This window comes from Sparus aurata, chromosome 22 (genome assembly GCF_900880675.1).
Source record: "Sparus aurata chromosome 22, fSpaAur1.1, whole genome shotgun sequence".
NCBI lineage: Eukaryota > Metazoa > Chordata > Actinopteri > Spariformes > Sparidae > Sparus > Sparus aurata.
The window spans coordinates 25,161,399-25,183,732 of record NC_044208.1 but is presented as its reverse complement, the minus strand read 5'-3'; the positions used below and the strand labels follow the sequence as shown (position 1 = coordinate 25,183,732).

Genomic DNA, 22,334 nt, shown 5'->3' with positions numbered 1-22,334 from the left:
CTCCAGAGGATACTGAAAGTCATCTGATAAACTGCCTCCAGCGATGTCACTCGTGGCAAAGTTGCATTGTGGGTAAAGTGGGTTCAAGGGTTTTGAATAGCAGCCCACTGGTGTAACAAAGCACTCCTAGAACACTGTTGGACTCAAAGTCAATAGAACAAAACCAGAGATAACACCTTTTTTACCCCACATGTCCTTCTTCCTTTTCAAAACCTGCTGCCTACATTACCCACAATGCAACATAGCCACTGAGCAATACAATATAATACAATAGGTGTCTGCTTCTGGCCCATTGCCCACCATTAAGCCGTCAGTTTTTGGCCTTCAGAGGGAAACACACTGGTGGAAACTTCCTGTTTCAGGGTAAAAGCATCAGTAAATGTGGTCTCTGTGTCAAAACCAATATGACGAGATTTAGACGACAAGCTCATCTACATGTAGGTGTGCGTGTGTGTGTGTGTGTGTGTGTGTGTAATGATTTTGTGTGTCTGTGTGTGGTGGACAAACACAAACATAATGGGGCTTCTGGACCCTGCTGTTCACACAGGACCAGTTCATGTTCCAGCTTGTTTTTCTTTCCTCTTGTAGTGCATCGTCTTGTTAGCAGACGTTCCCTTCAGCCAGGCCCTGATTCAGCTTAATTGTGAATCCCACTGTGTGTGTGTGTGTGTGTGTATGTGTGTGTGTGTGTGTGTGTGTGTGTGTGTGTGTGTGTGTGTGTGTGTAATTAAGGGATAAGCCCTACACAGGCAATAAACGGGTAAACTAAGAGTTGTGTAATGAGCCTGGACAGCGTGGGAGGTTGTCCTTTGTCACGTTCCAGTAATTATCAATCAGACCTGATCACACTGAATTGATTGAAATCGTTGTCTCTGCCTATTAGCAGAGGTTACTGATTGCTTTTAGCGGATGTTTTCATGTAGCTTGGTTTTTCACTGTCACTCTAACAGAAATCATTGTTCCAGTCTGATGCGGTGGGACATCGGCTAGTTGGGGGTTTTCCACAAATCATAATCCTCCGTCTTCCTGATTTGGTCTCCACACTCACTGGACTTGGAAAACCCCCAACTAAAATACCCCTTATTAGACTGAAATAACATGGATGTTTGCATCGGGTTGGCATCACAGCCATTATTTTCGGTATTAGGACATAAAAAACCCTCTTCAGCCACGCTGTTGGGTCTTTGAAGCTGAATTATATGCACAGCAGTGCTTTGGGCTACATGACATCAGCATGCTAACATGCTCACAGTATCAATGCTAACATACTGATGTTAAGCAGGTATGTTTGTCATGTTTATCATCTAATTTTAGCATGCTAGCATTTGCTGATTTGTGTTTAAAGCTGCTAAGTGTTATTTTATTATCAAAGTAAGTGTAAACTAGCTCTATATTCCAACAGTAATCTTTGTTATAGTATTTCATAAGTAACCCATGACTGTTTCTGTTATCCCCGCCAACTTTAACCAATCAGGACAGAGAACTCCAAAAGGAGGCGGACCTGTCTACCTGGCAAACACGCAGAGAGCAGGATCCTCTGGTTGCGACACCAGCAATGGCGGAAAGCTGCCAGTCCCAGTGCTCATGGTGATGGCTTATACTGCAAAACAGGCCAAGTGAAGAAAAATGCTTGAAGAAAATAAAGAGGCAATGAGTCTTGCACAAAAAGAAAGGAGTTGTGCCAGCTTTAACTCAAAGTACAGCTGAGATGATGACTTTCACATTGCAGGTTTGAAAGTAAGGAGCAGATTCCAGTTTAGATCTGATGTTGTTCATTCCACCAATAACTGTTAAGGCTAACATGAATGTATGTCAACCTCGTGGTGGAAAAGTCACAAAATCAGTGTGGTTCAACCTTCAACCAACCTCAACTCCTCACTGTGGTCTTTGTGATTATGCTCTATAAAGGTAAGAAACCTGGTAATTAAACCGTCTTTTTTTGACATGTCACCATCAGAAAAGAACAGGCACACTACTTGAATAGAACAGAGTCGCCATGTATTATATTATTATTATAACACCTGTGGCTCAAATGCGTCAGAATATCTGCTCTGATCGAGGCCTGAACTCTGAGTCACACAGTGAATTCTCGTTTTATAACCTTCCTGTGTGGATTATTATTGGCCAAAAAGGAATGAAGATCTGACTTTTACATGACTTGGACTTAAGCTGCAGCACCTCGGCTGCAATGCTACATTAAAATGTCCTCTGGATGCTGCAGCCATCAGAAGGCATCCTCGCCGGTTACATCGCTCGGCGGATGAATTACATTTAATCGCCAGCTCGTCAATATAAGACGTGTTTGACACTTGTGGTGACACTGTTAGCCGTTCAGAAATCGCCTGTCTGTGGAGTGAATGAAGGGTGTGAAGCGGAGGTTATCGAGGAGACTCAAAAACTGAGACGCTCGGTCGATCTGGATCCCGTCTCGCGGTTTCAGACATCTGCTTTTTTTTTCCACAGCCACAGATGAATATTTATCACCAAGGTGAAAATCTCTGACTTTGTTTCCAAATGAAATAAAACTTCAATCCAGTTAGGTGTCACATTTAGACTTGATGAGAGAACATGATAAATCTGAAGAGCTTTTGTCCATTTAAAGCCTGTCAGGCACTGACGGCGGCCATGTGGTCGGAGCGACGCCACCTTTCAAGTCGGTTCAGACTTTGACAGCAACAGACGTCTTCATTAACGTGTCCTGGAGCAGAAAGCTGAGTCTGAACTCTAAACCACTCACACAATTTTCCAATGAAGACGTTTGTGTCCACCTTCAATTCATCCCACAGAACCAGAGACCAACCAGTCCCACTGGGCTGGAAAAATACCCGGTCTATTATCAATTATTTTAAGACAATTTGATTGAACAAATTGATTTTATTTTGAAAACATGTTCCATGAAACCAATATAGAATAAAGTCTTAAAGGGTAAGTTCGACCTAAAATAGATGATTCAGTCACTACTTGCACCAGTGCCGATGGAAAAGTCTGTAAAAGAAAACATAAAACTTAAAATCCAAGGTTGTGAAAGTCTCCAGAAGCTGAGAGATGACCGTATTGAATATTTACATCCTTGACACGCTGTCGAGTTCAGCATCTATTTCAGAGTAACGCTTTTAGCTGCTACAGTAAAGATTACTGATTTAAAAGGGGATTTTTGGGATCTCAAGGCTTCTGGGGTCTCCATGGAGTCTCGATCTACTTCACTAGTTTATCAGAACGCTGTTTGACTGTGAGGCTCCAGAAATGTTTTGTGGACGACAAAACTTCCCCTGATGTTTCAGTCAGCGTGGAGGTGAGCAGGCAACGGCTGAATTTTACATTTTGGGCGGACTGTTCCTTTAAAGTAGATTGATTTTTGATAAGATTAGCTGTAAATGCAGGAGGAATTCATCTTCAATTACGTTTTTATGGTGTATATTTCCAAAAAAAAAAAAAGAAAAGACATTCACACAGAGCAGCTGAGTTTTGGGGACCAGTGTGTCCACTTCCTGTCAGAGTCGAGCCTCCACACACTGCTGGATTCAGGCTCCTGTTTAATTATATAGAATAAAAAAAATCTGCATCTTTATTTGGAGCCATGCTTGCCAACTTTGGCACGGAGCCCCACAGGAGACGCTCTCCTGGCCTGACTCCCGCTGCTGCTCTGTGCACAGCTCCCTGACAGTCACCTCCGTGTGTCCAATTAACGCCACGGCGCAGAAAGTTACCCGGGTCGGCTCCAGAACAGCCGAACCCGTCTCTCCTGCGGTTACGCGTGGATACCCCTTTAAAAGACTCACCATGTTGCCATCACATGCTCCAGCACAGAAGTAGGATGAGGATGTTCTTGTTGCTGTTATGTAAAACAAAAAAACAAAAAAAAAAACACAGTTGTTTCCTCTATAAGTGAGCTGTGTTTGGACCGGAGACACTTTTTCTGACTATTCCTCCACTTTGCGTGTCAGGAGGAGGTGGAGGAGGAGTGGAGGGGGGGCAGCCAGCCCTCCCCCGTCTGTCAGCGCTGCAGTCAGTCATGTTGTGCTGCTAGTTGTTGTTCAGCCACACACACACACACACACACACACACACAGAGCGACTGGTGCGCAAACTGAAAGCTGCGTACAGTGTTAGCGCCAAGTGACGGATATAAGCGACGTGTGTGCGTGATCGTGCGCGCGCCCGTGTGAGTGTGTGTGTGTGTGTGTGTGCGTGTGCGGGATTTCTCCAGCAGCAACACTCTGAGGTTTGCAGCCGTGCTGGCGTCGGAGGAGCGGATGGGATAGGGGAAGAGAAAAAAAAACACACACACACATCCTGAAGCAGAAAGCTGCTCGTCTGTCGGCGAGGAGCGCTGAGGAGAGAAGAGAGTTGGCTCCGTCTCCTCTCTGCCTCGCGTTTAAAGAAAAAAAAGAAAAGGCAGGGGTCTCTCTCTCTCTCTCTCTCTCTCTCTCTCCCTCCCTCTCTCTCTCCGGGGTGGAGTGGAGAGAAACATCGGCGACACATTCGTGTTTATTTCCTCGAGTTGAGGCTGCAGCCGGACGGACGCGCCAGGCGGACTTGTCTTTAACCTCGCCGTGTGGACGACAAGGTGGCCCGGCTGGCTCCCCCCGCACCATTGAGGCTCAGACGGAGGTGGTGCCCGCTGCACGGCGCGGTGAGTAGCTGCTCCACATTATCTCCTTTTCCTCGTTGCGCTGTGTGTTTGTGTTGAGGCGGAGCGGAGCGGCCAGCTCTCCGCTTTTGTGCACGCTTCTTTTTTTCTCTGTGTGTGTGTGTGTGTGTGTGTGTACTCATGTCTGGAGGACGTTGCAGAGGCAGATAATGGCCATGATGATGAAGGAGATTCCCAGGGAGTGGTACTCAGTCGGACTGGCCGTGCAATGTTATCATAGCCACCCCCCCTCCTCCTCCTCCTCCTCCTCCTCCACCACCTCCTCCTCCACCACCACCACCACCACCACCAGCAGCAGCAGCAGCCACCAAAGTGTAATACCAAAGCGATAATAGTGCTTTGTCCGCGGGATAGACTGACACAAGGTCAGCGATAAGGGGGCAGCAGCGCGTGAGCTCACTAGTGTTATGATTGGCTGCGTGGATGCCAGATGTGGTTACCTGGATATCACACCCTCCGTGTGTCTGTGTCTCTCTCTCTCTGTGTGTGTGTGTGTGTGGTTGCAAACTTTATGGTACATACAGCTCTGGTATTTATAACGGGTGTAATCTGGGCCTTTAACAGGCTACTTTGGGTTCAGTGAGAACAAACAAACGAGCCACTGTTGAACCCAAAGAGAGAGAAAGAGAGAGAGAGAGGAGGGAGAGCAGCCATTGGCTCACTCCCGCAGGTGAACGAAGAGGGCTCGCGCACACCACGCCAAGCGCAATTAGCCCACATCGCAGTTAGCCAATTAGGTCATAAGAAAAAAGGCAGTGAGCTCAGCAGGGGTGATGCTGTTATGACATCATAGATTGAGGCTGGGGTTGTCGGTGGGTGATGTTCAGATCAGCTGATTGAGGGGTGAGATTGTGGAAACAGATTCAGAGAGGGACCGCTTCCTTCCATCACCAGATTATAAAGAAAAACAGGGACTTTTGTATAAAATCAGTCGAGTAGCTTCGTAAACTTCACCGCCGTTTGTTTTATATATTTCCTGTTTGTATAGAATCTGGAAACCCTGTTAAAATGTCATGAATGTTTAATTCCAAAACCCTACACTCTTAATTTCACTCTTTGTTTTAGCTCTATACGTGCGACACAGGACATTCTTAAAAGTGAGGAGTACTAATACAATGATGTGAACAAGTAAAAGAAATCACAATTATAAGCACGATAAAGTATCAAAATATATTCGGTGGTGGACTTTTCATGGTCGGAAAGATGCTGCAAAAGTGCCCTCTTGATGCCTGAATGGTGGATTAAACATGATAAAATGCCCTCTAAGGTGCCCTTCCAGTGGACATAACATGTTGAAGTGCCCTCTCTTCAATACAACATTTACACACTTTCTGCGCTGTGGTGCCCTTTTTGTTTTTTTGCATCTGCCTCTTAAACATCCTGAGTCCACCACCTTGATCTGAGTGAGGTAAAACTTCCAATATTGATTAAAAAAAACAACCTTTTAACGGGCCACAGAGGACGGATCGCTCTCTCAGGACGGACGGACAGACAAAATCAATTTGCGTTGACAGAATATCTGATAGAAATTATTAGATAATGTATGTAAAGTGTGTGTATCCATGAGCGGGGGCGAGTCGCAGCTCTCCACCGCGGTGACCTGGAGGAGAACAGGCCACACAAGATAACAAGCCATGAAATAGAAAACATCAGAATAAATAGGCGTCAGATTATCCAGAAGTTCACATAGAGGTGAAACAGAGGAGAGCAGCGACCCAGTGCTCTTCGGGGTCATGACATGATTAATGAGATAGGAGCTAAGAAAAGCAAAAAGCTGAAAAATTAAATTCACGTTTTAGATTTCTTCGTGAATCTTCACCTTTCTGCATAATAAGCTGTATAATGAGTCACCTCTGTACTGACTGTGGTACACAGAGGCTGCAGCTGTAAACGCATCACGTCAGACTCTTCAAACTGAGAACATTTAAAAGGAGAAGATGTTGGAGAGACTTGTTGAGTTAACAGAACGTGTTTTCTTAAGTACACTAAACTCGATCTGGTTGCTTTTTTACATTTTTTAAAACTCTTTTAATGAATTAATTAAATTCAGGTAACTCCCTTTAATAATGCAGCAGATTAATGCTTTACAGTGGTGTGACTCCGATTATATTAGTGATATTAAAAATGTATATATTTCAAGTTTATGTCAAGTTTCATGTCTGCTACATACAGTGAAGCGCCCTCTCTTCACTTTCAAATTTAAAACCTGACTTTCTGAACAATGGTGCGTCCATGTGGTGCCCTTTTTTATTTTTCTGCCCCTGCGCCTTAGAAATCCTGCGTCCACCACTGGATATATCCAATTATAAGATTTTATTGCCGTGGCCGGCCGAGGTGGATCTAGATTTATATACACTAACAGTCGGTCATCGCCTCAAGTGGGCTTTACAATCTGAACCCAGACCCTCGATTCAAGTGAGGTAAATCTCGTCATATAAGATAATAATATTAATAATAACATAAACATTTGTTCCACCGAGAATCCCTCCTGTTCAGTCCTCTGAAGGTGCAGCATGTAAGAATCAGCCGCCTCTTAAAACACACTGAACACAACTGGCTCCAGTTATCGTCAGTAGATATCTCTGCAACCACAATACACAGACAAAATAATAATAACAACAATATTAATAATAGTTTTGGGTGAAACCTTGATATTTTCTGCTCTGTGGTTATCGTTCAGTTAAAATCTCATAGTGTTGCAACTCGATCGATTAAATAACTGTTAAATAACTTCAAAATAAAGGACAAAATACTTATAAAATGTTTCCCGCTGGAATTTAGTGGAGTAACAGTGTAAAATAGTGCACGATGGAAATACTCAATATCACAGTATTTGAGTAGATGTATTTAGTTAATTCCCACACTTGTTGATCAGTCACAGAATGATAAAACGTCATCCTGGAGGAAGAGCAGATTTCAGCGTGCTCGCTATAATACGATGTTTCTGAACGAGTTAGTCATCTCGTTCTCGTCTATGTTTTAATAATCCTTATTAACCGTCCTCCAACTCGTAGTAATTCTCTCTCTCGTTCACACCATGAGAAACGATTTGCTTCTTTTTTTTCCTGCCAAGTCTCCCTTTTTTTTCTTTTTTTTCCCCCTCCCCTCCGTGCCGCCATGAGACACGTCGCGCAGCGTAAAATGAAAAAGCTGTTCTGCCGGGCCTCTCCGTGACACACTAGTTTATTGTAGTTGAACATTAATCTTTTGGAAGTTTTTTCTCCAGCAGACTTGCACTTCACACCACGCAGCCGAGCGCCTCTTCACAGCGTTTCCTCTCTGATTCAACAGACCGCACCCCCCCTTCAACCTCACTAAACCATCATAAATGTCATAAAACTTAATATAGAAGTGTTTTAATGACTCACACCTAGACCCGTCATTAAATAGCCATGCAGGCCTAATAACTGAGCCATTACTGTAAAGGCCGTCCACTGTGAATTATCAATGGGCTCTGCCAGCGTACAAATCTAATGCTTAAATCACCGGTGGAACGCGGGCCGCTGTGAGTTTTTTTGGATTAGCCGTATATTCTGGATAACAAACGATCTATTCTTGTGCTTATTTTTCACCGTGGCTCATCATTCAGTTGTGCTAATCGTGTAACAGAAGTAGCACAGTATTGATGAGAAACGTGACGCGCAGGCCTGTTTCCAACACAGTCGAGTCACTTGTTTATTTGGAAGAGGTGGAAGTACATTTACTCAAGTACTCGTGTACAATTTCGTGGTCCTTGTACTTTTCCTCGAGTGTTCATTTTATGGTACTTTATTCTCTATTGAAGAGGGATTTATTGCGCTTTCTGCTCGACTACATTTTCAAAAAAGCTAATAGTTAATAGATTTTTGAAATTAAATGGTGTGAAAGGCTTCTAAAAAACAATATCTGTATATATATCATTACATATATGACATAATATATCATTAATATGTAGCTGAGGCCCATTTTCACAGGTTTCAGATGTTTATGTTCATAGACAAACTAGATGAACAAACTGTCATGCAATTTCATATTGTTTTACTTTGTTTACATGTGGTGGACCCTGCCACCTTTCCTAGCTTCGAACAGTGTTCTGGGGACCTTATTTTCCTCTGAGAACAGCTCGTTTATTCAGTTAAGGAAAAGGTGAATATGAGTTTTCTCATTAATATTGTTAATATCAAATGTTCTTCTCCAAAACTACGTAGTGCCCCTTTAAGTAAAGGTTTTTAATACTTCCCCCACCACTAGATTTAGGTAAAGTGTACTGTGTTGTGTTAAATTGGCTGATTTTTAACAACATTACGTACGGATTGATCCTTCTACTGAATGATATAGTACGATAAAGCCTATTGCTGCTGCTACTCATCAGTTACTACCTAACTTACCTGTAACGCTACAAATGTACACAGCACAACTGATTATAAGTGTCTGAAATCTATATATACATATAAAGTCGTAGAGCTGTTTGAATGTCTACAGAATTCATTTAATTGAATGTGTTTTAATGTGACACTTTTGTCTCAGTCAAACATTTTGTGCCGCCGTGTGTGTTCGCCGGCTGTCATTTGAGCGGCTCCATACAGGAGCACCTCCCGATGAGAGGCCAGATTAGCGTCACGGTTGCTTGGTTTCATCAGAAGAGGCTTGTTTATGTTCTATCGCTGTCATTGTCCTGATGAAACCCTGTACCTATACACTCCACGTCCACACCGGTTCACTTTTATGAAACAAATCACATCCGCCGGACTGTTTTCAAGTGGTTTTCCAGCCCGTAAGTGGCTCACAGTGAACAGACAAAATAACAAAATTCAGACCTTGAGAATAACATACATTCTTAACCTGTGAGGCACATTAAGTAAAGAGGCCCTTATTGTTGGATTAATTTTCAATGCCCTGCCACGCTCTTTGTCCACGGTCACTCGGATGCTTTTGTCTCTGAAACACACAGTGACGTTGTTGAACTGAGTTGAACCGAGTGTGTGTGTTTTCTTTTGAGGCAGCCAGTAGACGTTTGTCTCTTTGTGTCACTTTCTGTGACTTTCTGGGTCGCACTATTTGGCTTTTGTTTGTAAGAGACAGAAAAAATTTATATTTTTCATAAACATCAGTTAAAGTGAATGTTAGTACTTTATGATAACCATCATTATAAATGGTGTTTCATCTCCCTCCTCTGGGGCATTCACGTCACATCACTGCTGTCTTTGGATCATCTGCACCTTTCAAGTGGCTGCCAGTTGTTGTTGCACCAGCTAATGTTGCTAACGCTAGCTTGCAAATGTTTACGTTGCCTATGCTAGCTAATGCTAATGCTGCTAATGCACAATCATGATGTTTTTTAGGAAAAGAGATGCTGTGATTCCACACAGTTCTACAAACATCATATTTGTTTTATTTTAATGATTCGTCTACGTATAAAAAATATTAATATGACCTTTAAACTTCAGTCAATAATTACTTCACTGTTAACAAAGAATTAAATGCTTTAAAAACCATTTATTGAGCACGTGTTTACTGTATAGTTGCAACAAATGTTTATAAAACTTGAAGAATTAATCATTAATAAATACTGTGTAGTTCATCTATTAATATAATTGAGAGCCAATACAAAGTTTATAAACCTTAATGTTTTTTAAGCATTTTATTGTCTGTTCAGTCAAAGAACTATCAACTCAAGTTTAATCAGTGTTCTAATAATATAAAATAATATATTACTGAGGTTATAATAAAGGGTTACCAAGTAAATGATTGCAAATCCTTTTAGAACAACATAAAATATGATTAAATTCCAGCTTTTCTGTATTCTGGGCCTGTTTACCCACAGAATCATTGTGAATGAACAAAAGAGGTTTCGGGTCCGTCTGGCTGCAACAACAGGATGTAGAATACATGGAGGTCGTCTGGCCCGTGTTGTTGTAAGGAATGGACGAAGCTGATGACAAAAAAGTCGACATTAGAATGGATTTTATACAGATCAACTGAGAGAGAAGCCTTTTTTTAAAAAACAAATCTGGGGTGTTAATGTGACTGCATGTGTTCTGACACCCGGTGTAATGAAGTGGTAGATTTGGGTGTAACTGGTGTATTTAAGGCACTTTTTTCTTTGCCTCTTTGTTTTGTGGCGTTCACTGTCGTGTCTCATGTTGAGCTGCTTTACTTCCCTTTGTTGTTCTCTGATAGGATGTTTTCTTTTGGTTTCTAAAAAAAATGAGGAAAAAAAAACCCCACCAAAGAAATGTTTTTGTGAGTAGATTTTTTTTTTCTTTCTCCAAATGTTTTGACGAAACTACATCTTCTTGAAATTCAAAGAACTTTATGAACAGCTGCAGGTAGTGAAGCTCAGTGTGTCTCCGTTAGTGTCTCTGAATGAAAATATATTCAGGTGAATCATTGAGTGAGCGAACTAAAAGTCTAACTGGTGGAGAGAGGAAGGAAAAAAAAAAAAAGCTATTCTCCTCGCAAAGTCTGTCTTTCTGTTGAAACATTCCACCCCTGGAGACTTGAAAGGTGGCTGTAAAACACTGTGGTTTGCTTCTTCACAGAGAGCGAAGGATTCACTGTTAGTACAACTGATTCCACCCAGAGTATAAAAAAAGCACCCACATAAGCTTCTCTAGCAGTTCCTGCAGTGTAATCATTTCAACATTCATACAGTGTTTCTGTAGGCTTGTTCTTATTGTAGGTAACTGATCGACTGCCGGTTCTGTCACTCAAACACTCATTTAATCTATTGAAAGAAAAGGCAGCTAGGTGAGGTTTACTGACTGTTCAACTCTTTTTTTTCACTGAATGTGTGATATTAAACAATCAGAATTTTACTCAGCTGGGCTCCATGTTGTAGAACAATTCTTCTGACTGCCTCATAGGACAAAACAGTGATTTTTAGTTGAGAAACAATCTGAAAAAATATTGATTTCTGGTAAGTCCGCGCAAGAAAAAGGAAAAAACAATTCCCGAGGAGTGGACTACAGTGGAGTCAGGACATGGTGTCGTTTTAGAGAGTTTATTATTACTTCTGCCAAGGACGTTTTCTTTTCGCCCGTGTCTGTTTATTGGTTGGTCATATGGGTGGATGGTTGGTTGTTGGTTGGTTGGATGCTTGCATGGTTGGTTGGATGGATGCTTGCATGGTTGGTTGGTCGGTTATACATTAGGTTGGTTGGTTGGTTGGTTGGATGGATGCTTGCATGGTTGGTTGGTCGGTTGGATAGATGCTTGCATGGTTGGTTGGTTGGTTACACGTTTGGTTGGTTGGTTATACGTTTGGTTGGTTGGTTGGTTGGTTGGTTGGATGGTTGGATGGATGCTTGCATGGTTGGTTGGATGGAAGCTTGCATGGTAGGTTGGTTGGTTGGATAGATGCTTGCATGGTTGGTTGGATGGATGCTTGCATGGTTGGTTGGTTGGTTGGATGGAAGCTTGCATGGTAGGTTGGTTGGTTGGATAGATGCTTGCATGGTTGGTTGGTTGGTTGGATAGATGCTTGCATGGTTGGTTGGATGGATGCTTGCATGGTTGGTTGGATGGTTGGATGGATGCTTGCATGGTTGGTTGGATGGAAGCTTGCATGGTTGGTTGGATAGATGCTTGCATGGTTGGTTGGTTGGTTGGATGGATGCTTGCATGGTTGGTTGGATGGAAGCTTGCATGGTTGGTTGGTTAGTTGGATGGATGCTTGCATGGTTGGTTGGATAGATGCTTGCATGGTTGGTTGGTTGGTTGGATGGATGCTTGCATGGTTGGTTGGTTGGTTGGATGGATGCTTGCATGGTTGGTTGGTTGGTTGGATGGATGCTTGCATGGTTGGTTGGTTGGTTGGTTGTTTAAAGGTTGGATGGATTGTAAGGTTAGACTTTGTCAACAGGATTACACAAACTACTACTACTACACAACTACTGAACAGATCAGGAGGGTGATGTGAGCACATATGCCATGAACGCTGTATTTTCATTCAGTTGGAGTCGTGTATCTGGCCGTGCAGTACTTAAATGTTCAGTATGTTCACCAATCATCCTGCTTGTTGTTTGGCACTGGAAAGGTTGTAATTGCATCTATAAAACATCCACGCCCTTTCTCTTTTTCAGCACCACAGCTTCTTGAATATTCAGATTTGCTGGTGATGCATGTGCTGCAGAATCATTCAGAGTGAATGGCAGTACCTGTGGATAATGGGAATATGATTGTTAAAAGCATGCTGAGCAGGAAAATGTGCAGCGAAAGGACTGATTTGAGAAATTGCCGTAAACGTGTCCATTAATTCTTTCTACCGTTCATTATATAAATGTACTGTAACCAACATGGAGAGGCTCGAGGAAGTGATCGTTCACTAGTCTTCCGATGGAATTAGTCGGGATTGAGTGTATAACTTTATAAATGGATGTATTTCTCTTTTAGTGTAATCCTTGTGAACTAATTGACACCATCCAGTTGATCTCTTAGGTTGTTTGCTGGAGATGTGAAGATGAACAACAAGTGACGAGTTGTTCGTGTAACAATAGAAGTGATTGGATCGTTATCGCTGCAATGTGGAGTCATTTATTATTTGACATCACACAATGTGTCAATCACTTGAGTTTCTTTCCCACCAATAAAAACTGGCACCTTTTGAGGGGTTTGGATTGATGTAATAACCGAGTATTGAAGCCTTCCATTGAGCTAAGTGTATGATTCAGCTCTTTCAGCCTCTCAGACTTTCATCACAGTTTCGTGCCAGTAAAAAAAAAAAGAAAAAAAAGGAGCAGGTAAAGTGGTCGCTTTTATTGACAGCAGGTTTTCCGATTTTTATTTTTTTTTCAGATCACATTAAAATCTTTCAAAAGTAAAGTTTCACACAAGAAAAAGACCCCCGTCGATGATCTTTACACGACGGATTCAGCTGAAAACGATCGCCGGAAATAGAAAGAAAAGAAGAATCTGTTACTGTCAAGAGTTTCTGTACTGAACGGTGGCAGATTGTGTGCAACAGATGTTCAAGATAAAATACACCCCACTATGTTCAGATGCAACGCTTATAACTGGTGTGTTTCAGACGTAAGCAGCAAGTAATTTATTCCTTTTAATATACTCACACAGTCAATCCTGTGTCAGATCAATGTCACGCACTGTTGACGAGCAGGACCTTGAGTCAGGACCGAGGAACACACTGAGGTGTCACCGCTCCGTCCTATGAGATCTACACTTGATCTACACATCTACGTGACAACTGCAGCTTCTTACTTAAATGAAGTCAACTGAGATGTTGTTTCCTGCCTCAGTGTTCCCGTCTGTTGAGTGGAGGCAGCGTGAGCTCGACTCTGCTCATGCACTTATTTCAAGTCCTTGCACTTAACTCAAGTTTTTCCATTTTCTGCCTTCATCACCAGCCTCGACCGCGCTGGCCGGTGATGTTTTCACCTTGTAAGTCTGTGTGTTTGTGTCATAGGGGTCGATCATTTGTGTCCATATCAAAGTGAAACTTGAGTGTATATGAGTCAAACCTTTGTGTAAAAGCATAATTACGAGGAAAGAGGCACTTTTAAGATTTAACGTATTTTCGTTTTCGGGTCAAACTCATTTTCAATGGGAGTGCTACGGGCACTTTGACGATAGCATCAAAATCTCCATTTTTAAAACAGTAAGAAGGCTCGACACAACATGAAACTTTGCTCGTAGTATCACCAGGGTCTCTACACATGAACACGAGCATTGAGAACATTGTTTGTGTACACAGAGTTTACTAAAGAAGGTTTTTGGACAACTCACGTTAGCAGTAGCTTGTTCCGCTGGACGCCGTCCTGCCAGTGGAGAAGTATCGATCTCAGAATGTGACGTAACCTGGAGGACAGTTAAGGTGGAACGCTCCTAAAGCTTAGTTCCATATAAATGCAGGATAATTTGTTGTTTTGTCGTTAGCAAAAAACAGTATTGACCTTTAAGTTGAAAAAGGAGCCTCGTATAAGAAACAAAGCTAAAATAAAAAGCCGGAAAAGTCACGTGAGATATCGTGTCACGTAGTTGCCGGAAGACAGTAGTTCCACCTTAACTGTCCTCCATGTTACGTCACATTCGGAGATCGATACTTCTCTGCTGCCAGGACGGCGGCTAGCGGAACAAGCAACTGCTAACGTGAGTTGTTCAAAAACTTTCTTTTTAGTAAACCAAACAATGTTCTCAGTGCTGGTGTTCATGTGTAGAGACCCTGGTGATACTACGAGCAAAGTTTCATGTTGTGTCGAGTCTTCTTACTGTTTTAAAAATAGCTATTTTGATGCTATCGCTAAAGTGCCCGTAGCACTCCCACTGCAAATGAGTTTGACCCGAAAACGAAAATACAGTAAATCTTAAAAGTGCCTCTTTCGTTGTAATTATACTTTTACACGACGGTTTGACTCATATACATTCACAAAAAAAGCCTTGGTTGAATTTTGGCGCGAGTTTCGCTTTAGGAACTTCGTCAGTTGTTTATATGACTGCCTGCCTGCCTGTGGGACACACAGGTATATAGTGTAGTTGTATATGGGGAGGCTGTGGCTCAGGGGCAGAGCCAGCGTCTTGTTAGGGGAAGGTCGCTGGTTCGAGTCCCCTGGTCCTGGTCTACATATCGAAGTGTCCTTGGGCAAGATACTGAATGCCAGCCTGCTCCTTATGTGCTGGTCGGCACCTTGCATGGCAGCCACTACCATCAATCAATGTATGTATGAAATTGGGATCAAAGTGAAGGCCCGGTCTGAAGACGGGTGTGGTCCGAGCAAGGGTGCCGGAGTTAGGGGGGTCGTGAAACTTGACAGGTGTGCAGCTGAGATCAAAATGAAGGCCGAGTTAAAAGACGGGTGCGGTCCTTCTTACGAGTGCTGAGTACTCATGTTGTGACGAAGCCATCACTAATTAGTGGTCATGGGTTGAAATGTCATCATGCTGACGGGTTTCTCTGGTTTCCACTCTGACGACCTTAAGAGGGGATTATTCCAGAAGTCTTTATCTAACTACATTTAATCAACCGCTTTAGTTACCAGTGACTTTGAAGGTTACGATGCGTGTAAACTATAATGAAGGTCGTGGCTTTGAGGACGCTGAGATCACGTCCTTGATGTTCACTGTGAAGCTCAGCAGAGGAAAATTAAACTCCACAGTTAGATTAAAAAAAAAAAAAAAAAACATAATACAATTTGAGTATCTTCTAGGTAGATTAAACTGAATATATTCAAAGGCTTCAGAGCGGCCCCAGCAGAGTTTTATTAGCAGCGACGGAGCGGCTTTGAATCAGCACTTAAACGTGTTTAAATAGTCAAATATGAAAAGTCAATATAATTACAGCATTTTAGAAACTTTAGTGCCGGCGATGATCATTTATACACCTCTTAAAGCCTCGCTGTGGCCCTAACGTTGAGTTTATCAATTATTATTACAGATTAAATCACCTAACGTGAGCACGAGTACTTTATCTTTCTATACTTGAGCACATTTAGCTGATAACACTTCATCATCTCTATAAATTCTTAATGCATGAGTTTTATTTTACTTCTTTGTCTCATGTTAAGAGTTTAGGTATTTTCTCTGTACGTGTAGAAACACCTGCCACCTCTCAGCTGGACATGTTGGCGGTTGTACTCGGGAGGTTTGAGGGGGGATTCGATCCCTCCATGTTGGTAAAATCCCCTCCTCTTGTTGTTTCCTTGAACGTGTCGCTAATAACAAGGGAATGAAACGAAAGAACAGATCGCCCACAGGTTGATCTTTGGTGTAATTTGTTCATCTTGTTTCCGATCCAAGCTATTAATTGAGAGTTTAATTTAAAAAAGTCACTCTTTGGCCTCTTTTTAAATGATTCATTTCACAAAATATACTAAAATAAAGTAAAATATTTCATGATTTTGACCATTTAAGCACATTAGATTTGCTTCAAAGTGAGTTTTTGGTGGGTTTACTTTCCTTCACATCCCACAAACTCACATGGGGAAGCGTTTAAAGCCTCGTATCTCACCGTGCAGCCTATGGGACACTGTTGACATCGCGTTTAAACGCCTTCCTCCATTTTCACCTTTCACACCGATCTCTCCAGACGCGCTCCAACAGCGCGCCGGTTGACTGGTCACGACAAATGACAGGGTGAAAGGGGGGGGGGATGGGATCTCTCCTTGTTAGGGAAACGATCCAAATGCATCCCCCTTGTTTATCTGCCATCCAATGATTTGAGGTTTGTCGAGTTAGAAAGTTCACTCGTTGCCTGGGAACGAACAAATCGCCTGCAGGTTGATCTGCAGTGTAATTTGTTCATCTTGTCCCCGATCCAAGCTATTAATTGAGAGTTTAAATAAAATGAAGTTAATCTTAAGCCACTATTAAACGATTGATGTTAAAAAAATATACAAAATTAAAGATTATACATCATTTCTCGAGGGTTATTTTATGATTTTTAACCCTTTAAAGCACATTTTTGGCTTCAAAGTGAGTTTTAGGTGGGTTTATTTTCCTTCACATCCCACAAACTCACATGGGAAACAGTTAAAGCCTCGTATCTCAGCGTGCAGCCTGCGGGACACTGTTGATATCGTGCTTGATCTGTAGTTTAATTCTGTTCATCTTGCTCCCTGATCCAAGCTATTAATTGAGAGCTTAATTTGAAAAAAAGTGACTCTTTGGCCTCTTTTTAATGATGAATTTAGCAAAATATGCACAAATAAAGTGAATTATTCCATGAGTTTAACCCTTTAAAGCACATTAAACTGCTTCAAAGTCACAAACTCACATGGGGGGAGCCTGATATCTCAGCATGCAGCATGTGGGACACTGTTGATATCGCGTCCTGCCTCCACGTTCACCTTTCACACCGACCTCTCCCAACAAGCGTGGTCACGACAAATGACAGGGTGGTGGAGGTGGAGGGGGCAGCAGTGACATCCATCGCCCGTGATGTAGCGCCACAGCGGACGCGAGTCTCCTCGGAATCTCGGGATCTAAAACGCGGCGGACGCGCGGTCACTTTTACGCGACGGGCGGCTGTGTGTCCGTCATTGGAGGACGCGGGTGTCAAGCGAAGCCCGGTCCGTGTGGCAATTGGTCCAGATGAAGTTTTTCTGTTTGCAAATCGTGGTGGAAGCCCAACCAGGAAGAGCACACACACACACACACGCAGACACACACATACCGTCCTCTCTCTCTCTTCACTCCTCCCCAGCTCTCCCAGTTCACGGAGCTCCACCATCGCACCAGTCCGGCGTCCTTCTCTCCCGTCTCTCAACACAACACACACACACACACACACACACACACACACACACACACACACACACACACAGCCGCCTCCCCCTCTCTCTCTCTCTCTCTCTCGTCTCTCTCTCTCTCCTCTTTCCTACCCGCAGGAGGAAGCGTGTCGGCGAGCCGTAAGTTCCCACCTCTCGATGTGTGTGTGTGTGTGTCTGTGTGTGTGTGTGCGTGTTGTGTTGCTACCTCGCCTCTGAATGTTTGAAGTTGACCGGCCACTCGTCCACAGAGCCCCATTTTTTGTTTTGAATTATTATTTTATTTTCCTCCTTTCCGCTTCGTGCACCACCAGAAGCGGAGCGATCCACCGGGGGGGCTGCCGGCTGCTACGTGCCATAATCCTCCCGAGGTCTCTCAGACCAGGACCGGGATCGGAGCGAGCACACAACCCGCGTCGGTTAATGAGGAATCCGGCTAGAAAAACGCGATCCGGAGGGGTGACTGCCCTTTTTTATTTCTGCTTGGTGTGTGTCTATGCGTGTGTATTCGGGTAGCCTCCCCCCTTCCTCCCTCCCTCCCTCTCTCCCTCTCTCCCTCTCTCCCTCCTTCCTCCCCCCTCTCCAGCCCATATTTAGAGCCTGGCTGGCTACTTCAGATGGGCAAAAAAGCTACGTCGAGCTCGGGCTGCATCCCGTCCTGCTGTATGTGTGTTTACGCACGCCGCTGTATGGAGGCGAGCATGCGGCGCGGCGCTTCCGCGTCATCTTCCAGCAGCGGATGGAGGAGATCAAGTGTTCAAACAGAGAAGAACAACAAGAGTGAGCTAATGTTTGAGAGTCTCGTTTAGCCCTCCTGTTGGCGGTGCCCCTCACCACAGCTGTCTGGGAAATGTAAAGAGAAGATCCCCCTCCACCCAACAGCACCACCAGCACCACCGTCGTCCGTGTGGATCCGATTGGGCCACGTTACCCAGCTGCTCCTGTGAAAGTTAGGAAGGAGAAAACCCGCTTCACCAAAAAAAAAAAAAAAAAGGAAAAAAACAGGCAAGCGCAAGTGTCGGGGTTGTAATTGGAGGTGTGATGTTGGCTGATGACAACCGGTGTTACCAAGGGATCCGGAGCAGAGATGGAGTTGTGTTGAGGAAGGTGTGCTGCACGCTGCTTGTGTTGGTTTGTGAGGCTTTTTCTGTCTTTTTTAGGCTTGTGGCACCTTTAAAAAAAACAAAAAAAAAAACAAACGACACCCATTCTGCTTGTGACACCTTCATTTTCAAAGGGGGAGAAATTCCAACACAGAATTTTAAAGGCGCTGGCACAAACTTTTCTATTTTTGTACCGAAAGACTGAGCAAAACAAGCTGCTCTCAAGTAGAAAACGAGCTCTCCAGAACACCGCGTGAGGCTGGAGAGGTGGCAGGGTCCGCCACATGCAAGTGTAATGTAGTAATATGAGTACATCAGCTAATGAAGACCGTTCTCTTCTGATTTGACCTTCAAGGACGACACAGTTTCACACTGTTGTACTTTGTTTACATGTGGCGGACCCCGCCACCTGTCCAGCTTCAAACAGCGCTCTTCTGAGGATCTTATTTTCCATCTGAGAACAGCTTTTTTTAATCGGTTATGGAATAAACACGTATTGTTTCCTCATTCATATTTTTTAAATATTGCATTTCTGGGTTTGAATTTCCTCACTGCTCCTTTAAGTTTCGGCTTTAAAAACTGATTTGCCGTCGCCTGATTGTTCGGATAGTTTCTCCTCAGGGGATTCGAGGCTCTGAGGACAGACGGTGTCGCTCTCTGTGCAGACCTGTGAAGCCCACTGAGGCGATGTGATTGTGGTTTTGCGGGCTAGAATTGATTTGATTTGGATGCTCAAAGAGGTTTTCTGTATTCAAGAAGAAACGTCAAGACATTAGGGACTCTGTGGGAATTATTCTAGAGGGGGAAGCTGGTCCTGAAGTGAGGTTATATGTCTCTGGTCTTTTATTTAAGAAACATTGCCGAGATCTGTTGGGACATCATCGTTTGTTTACATTTATTCCGCATTTAAATCACACTTCATTCTTTCTTTGGTGAAAATATTGGACACTAATTAATTTGACCAGTTCACTCATGTACTGGCTCTTATATGTCTAATTGTTTAGCAGCTTATACAAACATGGAGGATGCCTGTTTATTATCGCCCCCCGCCGAGGAGGCCGTGTTTTCAGCTGTGTCTGTTTGCTCGTTGGTTGGTTTGTCATCAGGATTACACAAAATGTGATGTTTCATGTAAACCCGGATGGACGACGGGGTCTATGGGCATATTCAGGCGTCTGGTATCTATGAGTGATGCAAATAGAAATCCCGATCTAGTGGGTTTAATTACGTTTTAATTGATATTGGATTGAGCTTGATTTAATTAAAGGGGACTGTCGGGCCTCAGTGGAGGTGCGAGCTCCTCTGAGTGCCGTTCTAGTTTGTCATCCTACAACACAGGATTAAACAAATGAAATGCAAGTTGAAATCTCTTCATGGTGCACAAGAGAAACTGTTTTTTTTTATGGTGGAGTGTTCAGGAGTCGTCACAGCCTGAGGGGAGAAGCTGCTACGTAATCTGGTGCTACGTCAGCTGCTGCTGACGGGGCGAACGGACTGTGACCTCACAAATATCTCTAAAGGGTATCAGTGATTTTCTGATAAAATATAGTAAACTAAATATATGGTTCCTCCTCTACACCCTTGTAACTTCCAAACAGAGGGATAAAGTAACACTTTGTTTAAACCCGCCCATTAATCATTTATAAGCTGTATATAAACAGAAAGTGTTTTACGACGCGCTGCAGTGTCGCTGTGAAAAGACATGAGGACGTCTTTTATGTGCTTATGAGTGTCTTACAGATTAATGTTAATCGGGGCTCTATGAAGAGGCTATTACATGCTTGATATCACAATATAACACAGTTCAGAAAGTAAATAATCTAATTTTTATGTTGTTTTAAATGCATTTATAAATGTACATACATATCCTGTAATTGTAATTAATTAAAAACAATTAGAAACCCCCTAATCTACAAAGGATTGATGACCTCGATAAGGAACCCAGATTAACTGGAAACTAGTGAAATTAAAGCAGCATTATGTGGAAATTTTAATCAGAAGATTAACAAACTAAATAAACGGACTCTCTTTGTTTTCATGACTGAATGAACAAACTGACCTCAAAGGAACAGACAGTTTCACACGGCTTCACTTTGTTTGCACGTTAGCGGACCCTGCCACCTTTCTAGCTTCAATCAGTGTTCCATCTGGAGACCTTATTTCAATATTATTCAGTCATGGTAAAGGTCAATATTTATAAGTATTATAAACTCATTAACATTGTAAATATTGAAGATCTGAGTTTGAATCGCTTCACAGGGCCTGAAAAATCTTACAGATGTATTTAAAACTGCTAACGACACGATTATAGATTATACAGACAAAAACTATATATACTGTTACAGATCATTAATATATTAACTAAGACTAAATAAACATCCTCCCTACGTCTGTTGGCAGCTACATAATAACATAATATAAACCATTTATTAATTTGTATATACAGTTTATTCTCGTTAACTAAAGTGTTGCCATGAAACTAAACATGTTTCTGTCGCAGGTTATTTTAGATTTGTGCTCAACAGTTTCTTCTCATATCAAAGACATTTTTCTCGCTGATTTCTACAGTTACAGTTTCTCAGAATATGAAATTATCTGCAGGTAGTTTTTGACCTTGTGCGTCGTCACGCTGTTGAATTATTCTCCAAACACATCTGGAGCTGCTGTCGTACGCACACATCGTCTCAAGCAGGAGTCCCGGGAGATCTTTGCGAGTGTGTCTGGCGTTCGCGCTCTGAAAGGGGCTGATGATCTGCTCTCTAACCGATTAGAGACGGAGCGCGGGGTCATTGATCTTCCCGTAAATGTGAGATTACTTCCTGAGGATCACCAGGCCGCACCGTGTTTAAAGAGGCCAAATTACCATTTGGCCCGAGCGCCGCGGCGTGAGATAATATCTCACAGGTTGTTCCCCTCCAGCTTTTTCCCCACCTGCACTTTCTCAGCAGTGACCCGCAACCGCCGGTGGAAAATCAGGATAAAAAGTTTGAATGAACCCACAAATACAGACTCTCGAGCGTTGAGGCGCTTTTAAATCTTTTCACCCGACAGATTCTGGGAGGGATTACGGTCGTTTCTCTCTTGAATTCTAGAGCTAAGTGTGATGTGAAACCCCTCTTGAAGGATGTCATTCTGGTATTGAATTTCAGTCTCAGCCCGGCAAGGTCACACTACAAAACGGATTAGATCTCGTCTGAGGAGCGCAGCCTGCAGTCAGCCGCCCTGTGACGGGGGCGAAGACGGAGACACACACACACACACAGATGAGGGATCACACACACTACCTGCTGTTGGCATTCATGAACACGCTCACCATTTTTGCTGAGTGTTTTCTGAGTCAGAGGATGTAAAAATAAATGATGCTGAATGCTGTAACACTGCGGT

General features: G+C 43.0%; 1 protein-coding gene across 5 annotated transcripts in view; it reads left to right on the top strand.

Moving 5' to 3' along the window:
• Positions 1-4,033: 4,033 nt before the first annotated feature.
• LOC115574599 (bromo adjacent homology domain-containing 1 protein) overlaps positions 4,034-22,334 on the top strand; it is a 31,677-nt gene continuing 13,376 nt past the window's right edge. Inside the window, exon 1 of one of the 5 annotated variants that reach the window (XM_030406236.1) lies at positions 4,034-4,633. The gene's annotated coding sequence lies outside the window, so the exon portion shown is untranslated. Of the gene's footprint in view, positions 4,634-17,911; positions 17,989-18,137; positions 18,307-18,453; positions 18,979-22,334 lie in introns of those variants that run through there. The other 4 variants (XM_030406238.1, XM_030406239.1, XM_030406241.1 and 1 more) reach the window with 4 other exon arrangements.